General features: G+C 43.8%; 1 protein-coding gene across 5 annotated transcripts in view; it reads right to left on the bottom strand.

Moving 5' to 3' along the window:
- The window catches only part of PSD3 (pleckstrin and Sec7 domain containing 3), a 526912-nt gene that overhangs the window by 248484 nt on the left and 261297 nt on the right, over nt 1-17131 (bottom strand). The window contains exon 1 of one of the 5 annotated variants that reach the window (XM_059685227.1): nt 12932-13202. The exons of the other annotated variants lie outside the window; for them this stretch is intronic. The gene's annotated coding sequence lies outside the window, so the exon portion shown is untranslated. Of the gene's footprint in view, nt 1-12931; nt 13203-17131 lie in introns of those variants that run through there. 5 annotated transcript variants of the gene reach the window in all.

The following is a 17131-nucleotide window of genomic DNA, read 5'->3' on the forward strand; positions in this document are numbered from 1 at the left end:
CACAGAGGAATCGCACTTACTTTCCTGCAGAGAAAGGGCTCCCCGGATCCCATGTGGAAATGGCGAGAGGAAGTGCAAGCATTGTTCGAAAAGGAAGGGTGCTGGTGTGTGGGTGGGCTTTTCTGGGTTGCACCCAGCCAGCTGGTATTAACCAGTCATCCTGGGTGACTCAACTATGGTGAAGACAGCAAAAATTATTTGAGGTTTTCAAGAAACTCTGGTCTGTTGCTAACAGGACTGAGCCACTCTCAGGAAGTCTCCGAAGGAGCATGTTAGGGAGCGGCTTCTATACTGACCCATAGCACCGAGAGAGACACCCCATCTGCCTCGGGATGTGAGGATAACAGAATGAATTTAAAAGCATAAACTAATAAAGGGTATCTGGTCTCTCCCTTTGTTCAATGAGAACTTACTCTATTTGTTAGCAGAATACTCAAGACCAATGGAGGCATAGAGAAGGTAGAGATGATAAAAAAAAAATAAATAAATAAAAACAAACAAAAAGCCACAGCTACTAGCCATAGGAGAAGAAAGGTAGCAATTAGATGGACTCCCCCATCCTCCCATTTTAGCAGGTATTTCATCAAATGTCTTAGAATCCCGGGAAGGGAAGTAGCCAGAGCCTACTGCTGGACACACAAGGAGACTTGAGTCTGCTGACCGAGGACCACACCAACCAGCAGTTAGCCCACAACCAGAGCTCCTTGGACCAAACACAGCGACTCTGAAGCATCACTGTGAATTCCCATAAACCCAAACCCGCTCAAGACCACATGGCTCCAAAGGGTACTCGCCCTTTATAAACCTCTATGGTGCAGGGACTGCTTAGAGGTAGTTCAGTTTTGACATAAAAATGCTCCCACCAGGGGCTTAAGTGGAAACAACTCTTTTGGTTCTCCTTCACAGCAATCTGGACGTTCGGTTTAGTTCTAAGGTGAGTTAGATCTCACAAATATTGGATGGTTTTATTAATATTCAATCAGTGAGAGCTCTTCAGCCAAGACTACAGACATAAATAGGTATCAGAGAATGAGTGCTCTGACTACAGCAAGCCTAGCACCCTGTTCAGGCACAGAAAGAAAGGAACTTCCCCTGACGTTCCCTTTTGCCAGAACACGTGGACCAGGCGTGGATTTTTCTTGAGCAGAGACCCACACATTTTCCTACTCTCTCACTTTTGTAAGGAGATAGTTGATTTCCATGTTATTTTTTCCATTCACAGTGCACCACTCTAGAAGACTGTGTCTCTGCTGTGGTTGTTAATAAAAAATAAAATAGAATCATCAGAAGGACCATAGGGACCCATTCCTGAGAGTTGTTACAGATAGACCAGCCAGAATGAGGAATCAGAATCACCATAGCTAAAAATATCAGCACGAGGTCTGCATTATTGGAATTTCTCTCCCCCCACCCCCACTTTGTGCAATAAAGTAGTAAGAGAGGCATGGGACTTCCTTCTCCCTGGAAAGGTACCTACAAAGAACTCTGTGTCCTGGGTGTGTAGTTCTTTCTGCTCTTCTAATAATAGCTTTCAGATACAACTTCAGTCCTCACCTAGCAATGTCCGGAGGGCACCAAAAAAGGTATAGAGAATAGAGAAGTAGAAAAAGAAGTGAGTGTGTAATACTGTCCCTTGATGCTAATCTGAGCTTTATGCTCAATGGAAAGAACAGAAATATGTGGTGAAATAGCGGATTCAAGTATATGGAACTCCCTGGTAACAATGATGATGGCAACGAAGACAGTGACAACAGCTGACATTCCCTGTGCACTTACTAGTTTGAGGCACTGTGTTAGCATTTCATAAGCATCATCTCAACTGATGCTGGCAATACCTCTGGGAAGTAGATGTTACTGGGACCATTTCAGAAGGAAAGAAGGGAGGATTTTTGCCCAAGGTAATACTATCAGGAAATGGCCAGTTTGGGCTATAAAGACAAATCCTCTGGTAAAGAACCAGGTTCCTAACCCTATACACGGTCCTACCCATTGCACAGAGTTCTGGTCCCAGAAGAGGCCCAGCAATCAGTGTGATCTGATTACAAATTTTAACATGATTATGGGAAGATATGCATTAATAACCTCTACATCATGCCAATTATCCATAATTATCTAAGAGCTCTATCTTCCCAGGAATAAACTAGAACAGTTTCGATAATCATTCTTTAAAAATGAAGATATCATAGAAAGTTCCCCCTTCAGTCCCTTGATAACTCTAAAGAGGGTGGAATTCTCTACAAGTTCCTCTCTCCCTTCTTCTTTTTCATGCACATATAAGTAATTTGAGGTAGACACATATATCTTCCATCAGAAACTTGAAAATTCTATTAATTACTCCTAGGGGATAACACATTTCCCTCTCTTTAATTCAAGGCCTTATATGTAAACAACTTAAAGTATACTTTATCTTGGCTAAATATAACAATGATCCTCCTTCCTTCAACCATATTTATAGTTCTGACGGTTCTGTACCCTTGAACCCAAACCACACTGAGATTGAATCACTTCCACTAAAAGGACACTCTGAAGCTAAGAAATCAAAATAGGACACACAGGATATTTGCAATTTCAACCACAACCCCTACTCCACCTTAAAAAGGATGGGCTGCCTTTTCATGGAAAAATGAGATTTATTACCAGAAAAGTTAGAAGCACAAAAACAATAACTTATAAGGATACTGTTCACTAGCAGGGCTCTTTTGCAACACAAGATTTTAATCAAGAGAAAAACAGCAGTCAAATTCCAGAACCATCTAGTCTGCATAGCATTTACGTTGGGTATAAAGAAAATGACGTCATTCCAGGGTTGGGATGAGAAACAACTGTTCCACACAAAACTGGTTACAATGACCAGTTCATTCTAAATCGGTGGGAAAAGCTTTGCATTCAAATCTAGGAGTGTACAGCCATGGCTCGCAGTGTGTCATATGAGTTCACAAACTGGCCTGGATTTTTTTAAATCTTGTTATTTAAATAGAATACAGTTTTAACTTGAGGTTAAGTTTGTTCTCAAGTGGGAAAAGTCATGAGATAAAAATATGACATTTAGTAAGTTAGAATATTTCCTCAGAAGTAAACAGCATATTTTACTACTACCACTCTAATGTGAGATTATATCACTCCTAGAAGCTTGGCCACATCTGCACAGATACTGCCTTGAGAGGAGTGGGACAGAGAGGCTACCACAGCAGCAGTGAGCCGAGGAGCCATGCAATCTCCAGGACATTTGGCAGCTGCACCACCACATTGACTAGTCCTGTTTGTGGCCCCAGAGTTAGTGACATGGCAGAGTGGCAACTCTCTCTCCATTCATCACGCCCAGGAGAACAGGACAGGGTTTTAGGAGACGGGTAGTTCAAACTGAGAGTTCTTGGATCTACCCGATCCACGCCCAATCACACAGGTGGGGCAGTCTGAGCCCTCTGCCTCTCTCCTCCCCTCCCTGCTGCCCGCAGGTGAGGTTTCCCAGATCTTATAACTACAGCAATCATGATATGGCAGAAGAGAGAAATTCAAATAACTCAGACTACCTCTGAGTCTAAGAAGTCAATACAGAAACTACTCTCAGTAAAATAAGCATACAGAGATGAAATCCTTTTTATATCCCTGTTGACCAGGGATATAAAACACAGCACAGATAACCAAATGCAAGTGTAACAGCCAACACTGAATTTATATCCTTCATGTAAGTCAGTGGGATGAGCCTAAACAAAGTCTTCTCCAGCCCCAGTAGAGTGGTATCCTTCTCTGAGACAGGGTATATCTTAAACTCAAGGCAATTTGCCAACTGTAAAGTCGCCCTGTGCTACTGAAAGAAGCAAGGAAAGAAAAAGAGATTTTCAGACCCCCTCCTGACCAGAAAATACTCTCAATAAGCCATTCAATGTGTGTGCTCAGCCTTATCAATAAGAATACCAATGTTCTAACTGGCACTGTTATCAGGATAGCAAAGGTAAATAATTCCCTGGAGAGTGGCTGATGGTCCCTGCTAATCCTCACCTCAAGGTTCAAAACACCATCAGGTCCTCCAACCCGAATGCCAACAGACATTTCACACAGGCTATTAGGCTGAGGGACCATGGACATCCTTGAGGCTTATACTGAAGAGACAAAAGCCAAAGAAACAGAAAGAGGGAGATGGATAGAAAAGTTTCCACTTCTCCCAGGAGGGAGACATTCTCCTGGTGAAGGTGTAGCCAGTTCAAAAGTTCTGCCACCACCACGGGAAAAATTCAGCCACTGAAGTTTGTGGGAGGTTGTGCCTTAGACTGCTGGCGCCTTGATAAACAAATGCCAAAATCAGTACACTGACCACAGGAACAACCAATTTTAAGATGTTCTGAGGTAACCTGGACTTTGGCTGCACAAAAATTAGAAGACAGCCTCTGCCTTCAAAGACACTACAGGCTCTACCGGGCATCAGCAGTACCGGCTGCTCTGACCCCTCCTCTTCCCTCACTGACTCTCCTCTCTCATGGTCTTTGCAAACAAAGAGGAAAATCACAGGTTCCTGGGGTGTTGGTCCTAGAAAACACCTTAAATATTGCCTAGCCCAACTCTCACATTTTAAAGCTAAGATCAGCCCTAGACGATCTGGCTCAGTGGAGAGAGCATCAGCCTTCGGACCAAAGGGTCCTCGGTTTGATCCTGGTCAAGGGTGTGTACCTTAGCTGCAGACTTCTCCCGGCCTGGGTCCTGTTTGAGCTTGTGCAGGAGGCAACCAATGGATGTGTTTCTCTCACATTGATGTTTCTTTCTGTCTTTCCCTCTTCCTCCCATGCTCACTAAAATCAATGGAAAAATATCCTTGGGACTAACAAAAAAATTATAAAAGTAAATAAAGATAAGATCAGCTCAGAATTTGGCCAGCAACATTCCCAGTTTCAAGGTGTTATTGTAATACACTCCAGACTGCCAACTCCATACTTCTTCCACTCCAAAGGGAGAGAGGTGTTCTCCTGTGCACAGGGCCTACAATATCCTTACACTGGACGACTATGAGTCAAGTGGGAATCACATGGACTTTCACCTCCTACGTCCTGGTTTCATTTCAGCTGCTGTGGCTCCCACTTCTGCTTTGAAGGGAGAAATAAGGAGCCTCTGAAAAGGGATGGAGAAGATACAACCATTAGTCACTTTCTTCAGCCACGAAGAGAATTATAAGCTCCTACTGTCTCTGAGCTCACCTTCCTAGAAGAGGTGCATTTGGGGTTTCAATACAAATATTTCTTATTGCAGAAGCAGAGTCGCGCAGCGGAAGCGTGCTGGGCTCATAAATATTTCTTATTGGTCAACTCTGCGGAAGGGTAACCAGTGCAGGCTGCTGCCATGGGAGCACAATACAAAGAGTGAAGCTGTGTAAGCAGACCAAGAAAGACAGCCCAAGAATGGAACTGCTCCCTCCTTGCGCTTGCTCTCCATCTTATCACTGGGCAGGCTCCTCGCTGGTTTTCAAGTTGTGCTTGCATAGAAGATCCTAAATGGTCACAAAGCTCTAATCTAAGGAGCCAGAATGAGTATGATTTCACAGAGTCAAGTAATGGATTTCTGGAATTGGAATTGTATGTTGCAAGTTATTTAATCTAATCTCATTTCCAGATGAGTGAATGGAGGCTGCAGAGAGAGGCTAAAAATTTAGATACAGACAACTGGAGCCAGAGCCCCAGACTCCCAACTCCCACCATCACGCTCTTCCTGCGAGACCCTCGTCTCACCAGCTGACCCTGAACTACTGCAGACATCCACCTCCCGCAGGAGGCTCTGGAGGCACGCTGGGCTCATCAGCGTCACACTGGCCTGAGATGTGCACTGGCTACAACAACATCATGACTTCTAGTCCCGGTCCATCTGTGGCTATTGAGGCTTTGCAAGACAAAACGTGGACTGGAGAAACAATGCGGGGGTGGGGGTGGGGGGTGAGCACGATTAAATATTCTGGGAAAGGAAAAGATCCATCACAACCTGAATAACTCTGAAGATGGGGCAGAAAAGGCAGGGGGAGACGAGCAGGAAGGGAGAAAATGTGCCATCAAGAAACCAAGTGGAAAGAACGGCTTCAGAGCACAAAAAGAAGAGCTTCTTTTAAGGGGGGGTGGGGGCGTCGGGGTGGGGAGAACCCTAGATCCTGTTACTTCCTTTAATGACAATTTCTCTACAAGTTCTTTTAGGCCTATCTAATTCCATTTTTAGCCAAGTTGGTGTACAGTTTCAGCAGACTGCTGTCTTCAGATATATTTCCACAGAATTGAGTGCAACACAAGATAAATATTACTTCTACGCCTAGCCAACCATGGGTGGATTTTGATACTTAACACACACTGGGTGGGGCAACTCCACCCTTGGCCCACAGCCTGGCTTCAGCAATGGATCTCTCAGGCTCCTGCCAGCGCTGGCCTCATGGTGTGGGGCCCTGAGACCTCCCAAGAAGACCTGGGTGCCACCGGAAGAGATGCTGCCGACTCAGGAGATGGCCGTCTCCCACTCAGGCAGCCAAGCGAAGCGGCATGGAACTGAGAAGCAGAATGGAGCAGCATTGACATTTCAAACGCTTTACTGACTGAGTTCTTTCTCATCTCGCCATGTTTCTGGAAATAGCCTTTTGTGTGTGAGTGCAGTGGTGGGTACCTGTTTTGTTCAACCTAAATTTCCCAGTAAAATACTTTGGCAAAAAATTTTCTTCTCTCTTTTTAAAGAAGTTACTCTCAGAGGATTGGGTTGTGAAATCCATATTGCTTATCAACTGGGGGGTTGGGGAGAGAGGGGGACAGAATGACCAGTAACTTTACCAGGATCCCACATAGAAAGTGAGCCCTGCCGATTAGGCAGTTTACTATTACATTAAAATGTGGCAACTGACATTCTGTGGCTGTGTTTCATGCAGATACTTTTTGTCCCCTCATTTTTAAAAAAATATATTTTATTGATTTTTTACAGAGAGGAAGGGAGAGGGACAGAGAGTTAGAAACATCAATGAGAGAGAAACATTGATCAGCCGCCTCCTGCACGCCCCCGACTGGGGATGTGCCCGCATCCAAGGTACATGCCCCAGACCAGAATCAAACCTGGGACCCTTCAGTCCACAGGCCGATGCGCCATTCACTAAGCCAAACCGGCCAGGGCTCATCCCCTCATTTTTAAGCTGCAGAAAATGCACAGCTATGCAATTTCCATTGTGAATTCAAAGTCATCGCCAAGGATGGGACATACCAGCTTCCAAAGTCAGGATGCCAGAAAATGCAGTCATTTTACTCCTTAGGTTTACTCTTCATTACCTTCTAAACCAGTCAGCCATATCCCCACCTCCAATCCTGAATATACCTGGCATTTTAATAGGTGTTGATGTATTTGATGCAAAGTTTATGCAAGGTAAATAAATATCTGAGACCTGGCCTTTTGGAATTAGCAAGAATCTTCACTTACATTGCTATTGGAAGAGTCTACAACTGAGATAACTCCTACAACACATAGTCATACACTTGGGCTATACAGTCAATCACACAAAATCTGCATTCCTCTTACCAACCATTGCCTTTGAAGCCACGAGTCCTGCAATTCTTTAGGTGGACTGTTTCAATGAGAAGGACATCTTCCTTGGGTCTTTAACAGCTGGCCCAGCTGATGAGTCCCCCAAGGTCCGCACTACACACAAGTTCTAGGAGCCAGACAGTCTCCCACAATTTGGGCCAGTCCTGAGCCTTCTGATTTGCAGGCTGCAGAGATAGTTTTTAACTGTATTTTTGTTTATCTTTCAGCAGCAAATATGGAAGAAATACAAATGTTTCCCTATCATTCTGTCACCTAGAAGTAAAATCACCTGGGAAAGGCTGAGGAAAATGTCCACTCAAGATAGATGTGCTCCTCCATTCAACAAGATTTAGATAAAGAACTTGAGAAACCAGGATGGATGACTAGCACTGAGAACCAAACCACAGCACAGCAAACGTCTCCCACACAGCCTGGCAAAGGCCTCCGCCCCTGTCCTGAAGGGATTACAGTCTTGGCTAAAGGAATATTCCTTCTCCATCTCTTCTCAGGATGGCATCTCCATTTCAGCGACCAGCTGCCATGCCATCCTTTCTTTCCTCTTTCAGGTTCTCACAGCTCCCATAACAGAGCTGAGACGTGAAGCCCTGATCAGAGAACGATGAGTCATGGATGTCTATAAAACAAGGCAATGTCAAAGTCAGGAGGTTATAGGCAGGACAATTTGATACTCACCCTGACACCCTGTCACCCTTAAAAGGTTTTCATTACATTGAAGTCTCAGAAGTCAACACAGTGCCCGTGACTGGATGTTGAGCCTCATTACTCACTCATCTTATTTTATGAAGATAACTGTCCTAAGTTGTTTAAAAGGGGGAAGGAGAAACTGGTCAATAAGATGATGGATATAGCAAGATAGAGGGAAGACAGAAAAAGAAAGACAGTCACCATCTCCACCCAACATGCAAAAGGGCTTTTAGTCCAACCCCTTTGTTGTACAGATGAGGAAACTAAGGGATCCCAGGTCTCACAATCAGCAGCAGAGCTGGGTAAATGGGGGAGGCACAGGCTTCAGTCTCAGTGCTTCCTCTGCTAAAAAGCAGAGCCTCAATAAAGGACCAGCTGAATCAACAAAAGGGAGTGGAGAACATTCTGAGCACAGAAATTATATTGCTCTCCTCCCTTCAAATACAGGCTGTAGGCATGCCGGGGCACTCAAGAGCAGAGGGGCCAAATGACCTTCGTGAAGAGATGGGATAAAGTCCAAAGACACCAAACATCAGGCAGCTACACTGTTCCTCCTCCACCTCCAAAGCACAAATATTTCAATCTACCTAAACCAGCTCAGAGGAATGAGCCAGTTCTTTAAGAAAAACTAAGTTTAGCCGAAACCGGTTTAGCTCAGTGGATAGAGCGTTGGCTTGCGGACTGAAAGGTCCCAGGTTCGATTCCGGTCAAGGGCAGGTACCTGGGTTGCGGGCACATCCCCAGTAGGAGATGTGCAGGAGGCAGCTGATCGATGTTCCTCTCTCATCGATGTTTCTAGCTCTCTATCTCTTTCCCTTCCTCTCTGTAAAAAATCAATAAAATATATTTAAAAAAAGAAAAAGAAAAACTAATTTTAAAAACCCATAGCCCTGACCAGTTTGGCTCAGTGGATAGAGCATCGGCCTGCAGACTGAAAGGTCCCAGGTTCGATTCTGGTCAAGGGCATGTACCTTGGTTGCACGCACATCCCCAGTAGGGGTTGTGCAGGAGGCAGCTGATCAGTGTTTCTCTCTCATCAACGTTTCTAACTCTCTGTAAAAAATCAATAAAATATATATTTTTAAAAACCCATAGAGAACTTTGCAGTCTATTTAACACTTTCACATACATTATATACTTTATTATTAAATTTATTGGGGTAACATTGGTAAAAAAAAAAAACACATAAATTATAAACTGCAGGTGTACAACTTTATAATATAACAGCTTTATACTCTATTATATGCTCACCACCCAAAGTCCGTTATTCCCCTTCCGTCACCTTGTATTTGATCCTCTTTTGACACCCTCCACCCCCTTCCCCATTCTGCTGTTGATGAGTTTGGTTTTTTGTTTATGCATTTAATTTCATCCTCACAATGGTCCCCTTTTCGAAGTAAAGAAACTGAGGCCTGAAGAAGCCTTGTACAGGCTCACAGCTGGTAAACAGCAAGGCTGGAAGTTGAACCCACATCTTCCAACTCCCTATTCAGTGCACCTCCTTCTACACCTCCTCCGCCCAGTGTTATTAGTGACCAAAAGCCAAACACAACAGCAGACCAGGCTGACTGAACCACACCCTCAGGCCAGCGAAACAATGACTAAAATCCTTGCTGGAACCCAAGCCAGGCTCTGCCTCCCCAGAACTCCAGGACTGAGTGTTTTTCTAGCAGGTTCAGCCCAACAGTCTGAGAGAAGCCCTGTGCCTCACACTCCTGCAAGGCTCTGGCCTGATCACATGAACCAAACAGTGTGGCTAGAGCTGAACCAACCGGTAAAGCACATTGGGCTCTTGGTGACACACCCAGCTGTGCAGGCAGATCCCTTCAAGGGAGCTCCCGAACCTTCCACACACTGTGCTGTAGAACTGGAGAGAGACCGAGCTGCATGGGAGCTGGCGACACGGACAGCTCTCTCCATACCAATCTGTCCTTCTGCACCAGGAAGGTAGTTTCCAGCTGGTTCCCAACGAGCTGCCCAGACCTCGCCTCGCACAGATACACTGGAAACCACCAGCAGATTCCTTCTAGGAAGTGACACCAAACTAACTCCTATTTGAATTTTTACCATTGGCACATACTCCTTTTATACTTCAAATTAAATTTAAAAGCTGTAAGGATTACAGACTGGACTGGGAAGTGATGGAGGCAAACAGAGAAACTGACACTAGATGGAGTCCACTAATAACACAAGCAAACTGTGTAAATTAAAAGCTTAAGAAGCACTGATCAGACATGAAACTTGTATAAAACAAAACGAGGAAAGACTTACATATTACCTTCACAGTAACAGAAGAAATGGAACAATTTTTAAAGAAGCAAAAAGTTTTAGTGTTTAGTACTTACTCTGTGCCAGGCATTTTCACATATTTTTACCTGCTCAATAACCATGGGAAAAGATGCTGTCCAGAAGTCACAGTCCAGGAAACAGAAGCTAAGCAGTTAGTTAGCACAGCTACTAACTCCTGGAGCACAGAGATAGAAAGGGCCACCCTAGAGACACAGATAACCCCTCCAAGAGCAGCCGCCGCTGCGTGGCAGAGACACTCTGCGCCGGTAGATGGGAAGATCGCGGAAGAACAGCAGGTCCTGACAACCATGTCACTCTTACTCCCAGCATGGGTCACATGCCACCGATGAGGTACAAGTGTTGCAATGCCATTCTCCATATTCAAAGATGATGAAACCAACACATTATTGACAGGGCAGGACAGGAGCCTAATGATGTTCCCACTAAGTGTTGATGGATTTGCACTAACTGACCCACTTTTCCCTCCCAGTCCTCCTTGCCACCAAAGGCTACGTTCAAGAGGTGACCGATGGCTAGGAAGAGGGGCCCCCTGTGGGGTACAAGGCACTATAAAGGTGCCACCTGGAACCCTGCCACATGCTTACAGCATGGCCACAACTCTAACTCCTCCTCAGGTGCCTCACATTAATTAGAAAGAACAATTTAAACATAATAGCAGCCAAGGTTTATTAATATTAATCGAGCTTTTATTAATGCAGGAGAAATTTTGCTGAATGCTTTCCATGCATTGCACCTCAGTTAATCCTCACACCACAGACCCCTCATATTAGCATCTTTACTTTACATGTGAAGAAACCAAGAGTAATTAAGTAACTTAATAGAGGTCAACAGTAAGAAGTAGAGGTGAACTTAAACCAATGGGCCTACAATGCCAGGTCCAGGCTCATAACCACTATGCGTTATGCCTCTCACAAAATATGTTTCACATCCTTTTTTTCAAGCACTCTCTTTGTCCTTTATTATTAAAGCTACAAAATATCCACTTAGAAAGAGGTAAAAACTTTATATTGATGGGACACGTAAGACAAATGATATAAAATACTGGAAATAGGTGGGAAGAGATCAACCAAAGAACTTGTATGCATATATGCATAACCCATGGACACAGACAATTAGGATGGTGAAGGCCTGGGGCTGGGGGTGGGGATGGGCTATAAGAGGTCAATGGGAGGAAAAAGGGGACATAAGTAATACTTTCAACAATAAAGATTTTAAAAAATAAAATATTGGAAATATGAACTTAAAATTATGAACTTAAAAATCTATAACCAGGGCAAAAAATACCAACTTACCAATACATACCCACAAACACACCTGTTATGATCAGCTGACTAGCCTGTATGTTCAAGCACTAGGGTTCTCACAGGCTCTGGGGTGTTCACAAATCCTTTATCCCTAAGCATCTCAAGAATGGACATAGCCCTAGCCGGTTTGCTCAGTGGTTACAGCATCAGCCTGCAGATTGAAGGGTCTGGGCTTCGATTCCAGCCAAGGAAATGTACCTCAGTTGCAAGCTTGATCCCCAGCCCTGGTCAGTCGCCCACCAGGACGCGTGCAGGAGGCAACCAATCGATGTATCCCTCTCAAATTGATGTTTCTCTCTGTGTGTCTCTCCCCCTCCCTTCCACTCTCTCTAAAAATCAAGAGAAGCAAATATCCTTGGGTGAGAATTAACCAAAAAAAGGAGTGGAGGTAATGTCAGTGCACTTGGCCGGAGCTCCTCTTTACCAGCACTGATGTTACACCCTGCACTTGTCTATCCCTGCTGAACATGAACACAGAGAGAGACCTTCCCAGAGAGAAACCGTGCAGCTGAAAGTCCCACAACTCCAGAAAAAAAACACACCAACAGAAACAACCCCTATGACTTTTTTCTTTAGATGACTGGCTAGCCTTTGAAGTTTCAAACCAAATGCCGAATTCTAAGACAAATCATGTTCTATCCCGACAACACAGTCCCTTTAGAGCAGTGATACACCAAAATAAGAATGACAGCCTTGTGCCCTAGGCAGAATGGACCCCACTGAATGACCAGCTCAAATTGGTGACCTTCCAACGGCTGAATGAAGTTCCAGTTTCACAAAAGGTATCTGAAAGCGCACACAGTCTCGGAGCCCCAGGCTACGTCCCACCACAAGTCTATGCTGGGAGACGTCTCATCTGGACTAAACATCAGAAACCCCTAACAAATACACGCTTCCCATTTCTGTCACCTTATTTAGAAAACAACCTCTAAGAATGATCGTTCTCCTAAGTTTCTAAGACTTTCTTACAATGTTTTTCCTTTGAAATAAAACAGTTTAACATTAAGGCATTTTCTATAATTACCATCGTATATATTATCCAGCAGGGCCTAGGACCAAACAAAGAAAACAAGCGGAATTCCAGTTACCTCCATCGGCAAACAGTCTGCCCATAATTTTGTCACAGATACAAAGAGCATTCTCCCGGTCCATCTGCTCAGCAAGCCTTCATTGTCTGCAAGGGCCCTTTTAATGGACTTCCACAGCTGCTTCTGTGGTGCGTGCACACGGCTGCACACGGACTCCACAGTGACATGCTCCCAGAATGCCACTATATCCCTCAGGGGCTGAGGGGCAAGAACTTGGAAAAGTTGAAGTCCTTCCCCCTCTGCCCAGCCTCCCCTCTCAACAGGCAGCTTCCCTCCAAGAGCCTTGCTTCAAAAGTCCAGACCCAGTGAGGTCACACATGACCTCACAAACCTCCAGCTTAACTCTTTGGAAGCCGGGCAGCAGGCTGACAACAGGGAGAAAGTTCAACCGGCTTAGTTTATGTGGAGCGGTTGCTGCTTATGGGAAAAAGACAAGGGTGTCCAACGCCATTAAAAAAAGAAAGTCAACTCTGCATTTTCTTTTATAGCACTAAGGTTTTTGAAGTACTATTTTTAAGGACCATAATTTCCTAGAGCAACACACAGTCCTGGCCCTAGAGGAATGACTGAAATAGGCAACAAAATTTATCTAATTCATTAATGATAGACAGTTCAGCTGTGTTAGATTCACCCTTAATCTTATATGTGATCTGTTTTCCAACTTCCAGTTTTGTGCCTGTCTTTCTGCTATTGTTGATGTGAAAATAGTCATGTGTCCTGTTGTTCACATCCTGTGTCAGACAACCAGAAGTGGGCAACACTCCCAGCTGTCAGACAGGCAGCAACTGCCACAGCCCATCTGAGAATCTGGGAGCTGGGCGACCTGATCCACAGGACAGCCACCAGACCTCACTAATGGATAACAGAGTGCCCTGACAGGGAAAGGAGCTGGTTTCACTTCATTTTCTTTCCCAGGCATTTTCTTTGGGCTCCTGCTATTTTTGTTGGGATATGAGAATTATAAGCATCAGGAGATAAAATAACTAAAAATTACGTTATAGACAGCTGTAGATAAAATTACATACTCTCAAAGAAAATGTAATATGCCCTTTCAACAATATCTTGGTTCACCCAGAAAATGATAACTTACAGTCTAGTAATTTTATTCCTAAATATATACCTAGCCTAGAGAAACCCTCCCATGTGTGCACAAGATGCCACGAATTACAATATTCATGGCTATGCCATGCCATGCCATTTGAGATAACAAAAATACAAGACAGTCAAAATGTTCATCAATAGGAAAGTTATAGCGTATATTTATGTAATGAAGTCTATACAGCAATTCATAAATTGGGGTTTATGAATCAATAAGAATGAGTCTGAAATACTGAGCAAAACAAGCAGGTTACAAAAGGAAACAAGACGATAGCACCTACATGAGGTTCAAAAGTATATGAAATAATACTGTCTATTGTTTGTGGGTGCACACTTATAAACGCCCACAGGCAATGGGTGCCTTTAGGGAAAGGAAGAGAGGAATGGGACCAGGGAGGCATCCACAGGAGTTTGCGATTCACCCATGTTTTCTTTCTGAAGCTGGCTGGTGAGGACATGGGTCTCTGTTGTTTTCTGCACGTCTGGTATGCCTGCAATGTTTCAGAAGCTATAAAGTGGCAACGGCATCCTGGCTACCTTTTTGAGGATAGCTGCACGTGTTCAGTCCAGCAGACTAACAGAACAGGAGGCAGAGGTGCACTATCCCCTCAACTCCCAGCTTCAAACCCCCAACCCAAGCAGCTGTTGCTCTTTCTGCCTCAGTTTGGTTCCATCTGGAAAGTCATCCCTGCCCCAGCTCCCCACAGCTCTTTACACATGCCCACCTCCTCCTTCAAAGCCCACTGCGAAAAGCATGCTAAGTGGCCCCAGCCTGGAGCCTTACTGTCTGGCTCTCTAGGTCCTGCACCAGAGTGAATTGTGAAGTCATCTTATCTGCCTCCTCCCTGGGAGACACCTAGTACCTAGCATAACACAGCTGCTAATTACGTTCTTCATTCAACAAAAACTGAGTGTCCAGTATATGTGCTGGACCCTGTAATTGGGTCTCTGAGTCTCAAGACTAAAGACTTGAGTAGTTCACTGCCTAAGAGGCAGGCCCATACCTGACTAAGTATATAATATCATATAATGGATCCTAAAATAGTTGTTAAAGGAATGCTGAGTGTGAATAATGACTCTTTATGGTTTTGTTTCACAATAATAATTATTCAATGTCTCTTATTTTCTCTATACTAAAGACTTTATATTACCACTCTTGTCAGCTTCCTTGTGTTGAGGAGCTGCTAAATAGAGTAATTATAACCACAATAAAACTATCATTAAATATCCTCACCTTCAAGTAACCTAAGGCTCTTAGAATTATTATTGCAGATATACCACATCCTAAGTCAATCTGACCACAGTCCATTTATACCAGGTGACTTTGAAAAGTTTTGAATAGTTCAAGCAGTGCTATTACTGATAATCACAGTTATTATCCCCTTCCCCAGATAAGAACGTTGAGGGTTAGAGAGATAATTCACCAAAAATTGAACCAAAGCAGTCTGACTTAAGAACCCACACTCCTCCCTAGGAAAAATGATACTGTTTCCTAGCAGGAAAATGGATCAACACCTATATTTCTAGAGTAGGAATAGGCACCCTATGATCACCAGACAAAAGATGACATGAGAAACCATTCTGAGGCTCACAACCAGGTCCACTCAACTCACTTGTATATAAACCTCTTAGGAGATTTCTCCCTGCCACCAGCACAGAGACCTGTAACAGGCCTACTCCGCTAAAGGAAGGAACTGTCAGCTTTGTATTCTGCATCTAAACAGTTTCCAGTGCGTCTCACACTTTAAAGTGCTTATAAGTCACCTGGGATTTTGTTAAAACACACATTTGAGAGAATAGTCAGGGGTGAGGTCCCTTACACATTTCTAACGAACTCCAGGAGAGGTTGACAACCTAGGCTGAATATAAGATTCACCTGTTTAAAGCTGTACAGGTGACTCTCCAGTGATAAAGTTCAGGAAATCAGAATTTCTAAAAGCTCCCCACACAACTCTAACGTGCAGTCAAGTTCGAGAACCCAGTTCTAGAACTTTCCTACATTAGATCTGGTCAATGGACCACTGTGCTTCTAGACCGGTGCTTCTCAAACTTTGCTGTATGTAAACCGCCTGGATATCTACTTAAAAATGCTGATTCCAATTCAGTTGGTCAGGGTGGGGCCTGAGATTTTGCTCTCCTAACAAGCTTTCCAGTCCAGGCTGCTGGGGACCAAGACTGTGAGTAGAAAGATTGAAAATTTCAGATTAGTGAGTGTGGGCTTTCCTTTAATAATTCCAGATTTGGAGACCAGCAGATATCTGGGGATCAAGGCTCCGGCACAGGCATATGTGGTAGCATATGAGGTGTGGGGATTATGAAGTCAAAGTATTTACCTAACATTGGTTTACATGCAGCTTAATATTAATCCTCATAAGCATTCATGAGAAAGATTACATTCAACTTACCTTGCACCATGGTCACTCTGGTACTGAACAGTAAGGCTCTATTAGGGGCTTGAGCCAATTTAATATTATAGAAAGCATATAAGATCCATAGGAGAAAAAGAAAAGCAAGATTAAAACACAGGAAATGTACCCATTTGGGGTTTTGATAAACTAGTATTCCTATGTAAAATGCCTTCAAAAGACTATTTATTTAGAGAAGGTCTTCTTTTTTCTTCCTCAAACCATGGCTCAGTGGACAACTTTCTCATCCAGTGTTGCAAATCTTGTGTTAAGTGACCTCTGCTGAGAGGAAATGTTACTGCTTTCTTTGAAAGTTAAATATTACACTGGTATATGAATAAAATGATTGCTGTAGCACCAGTTCAAATATTAACTGCCAGCCCCGTTTTTATTTAGAGCTACGATTCTCCTTATAACAACATATAGCGCCAATGTCCTTTACCATTTGAGGTTTTTTAGTATATTCCTTAATAAAAGATCAGCCACTGAACCAGCACCCACAGCCCCCTTCACACCAACACCCACCAATATCCTGGGCATTACTGTGTTTGTTTTAAAGCTTAAACTACAGAACTAGAAGTTTCTGGGGAACCCTATTTCCAATTCAGGAACATTTCCTGATGTCAGCCCCAATTTATACAAGAGCCACCCAATAAACAAAAAGAGCCCAAAACCACCAGAGCCAGGGCCAGGCCTG

The sequence above is a fragment of the Myotis daubentonii genome, chromosome 2 (genome assembly GCF_963259705.1).
Source record: "Myotis daubentonii chromosome 2, mMyoDau2.1, whole genome shotgun sequence".
In the NCBI taxonomy this organism is placed as follows: Eukaryota; Metazoa; Chordata; class Mammalia; order Chiroptera; family Vespertilionidae; genus Myotis; species Myotis daubentonii.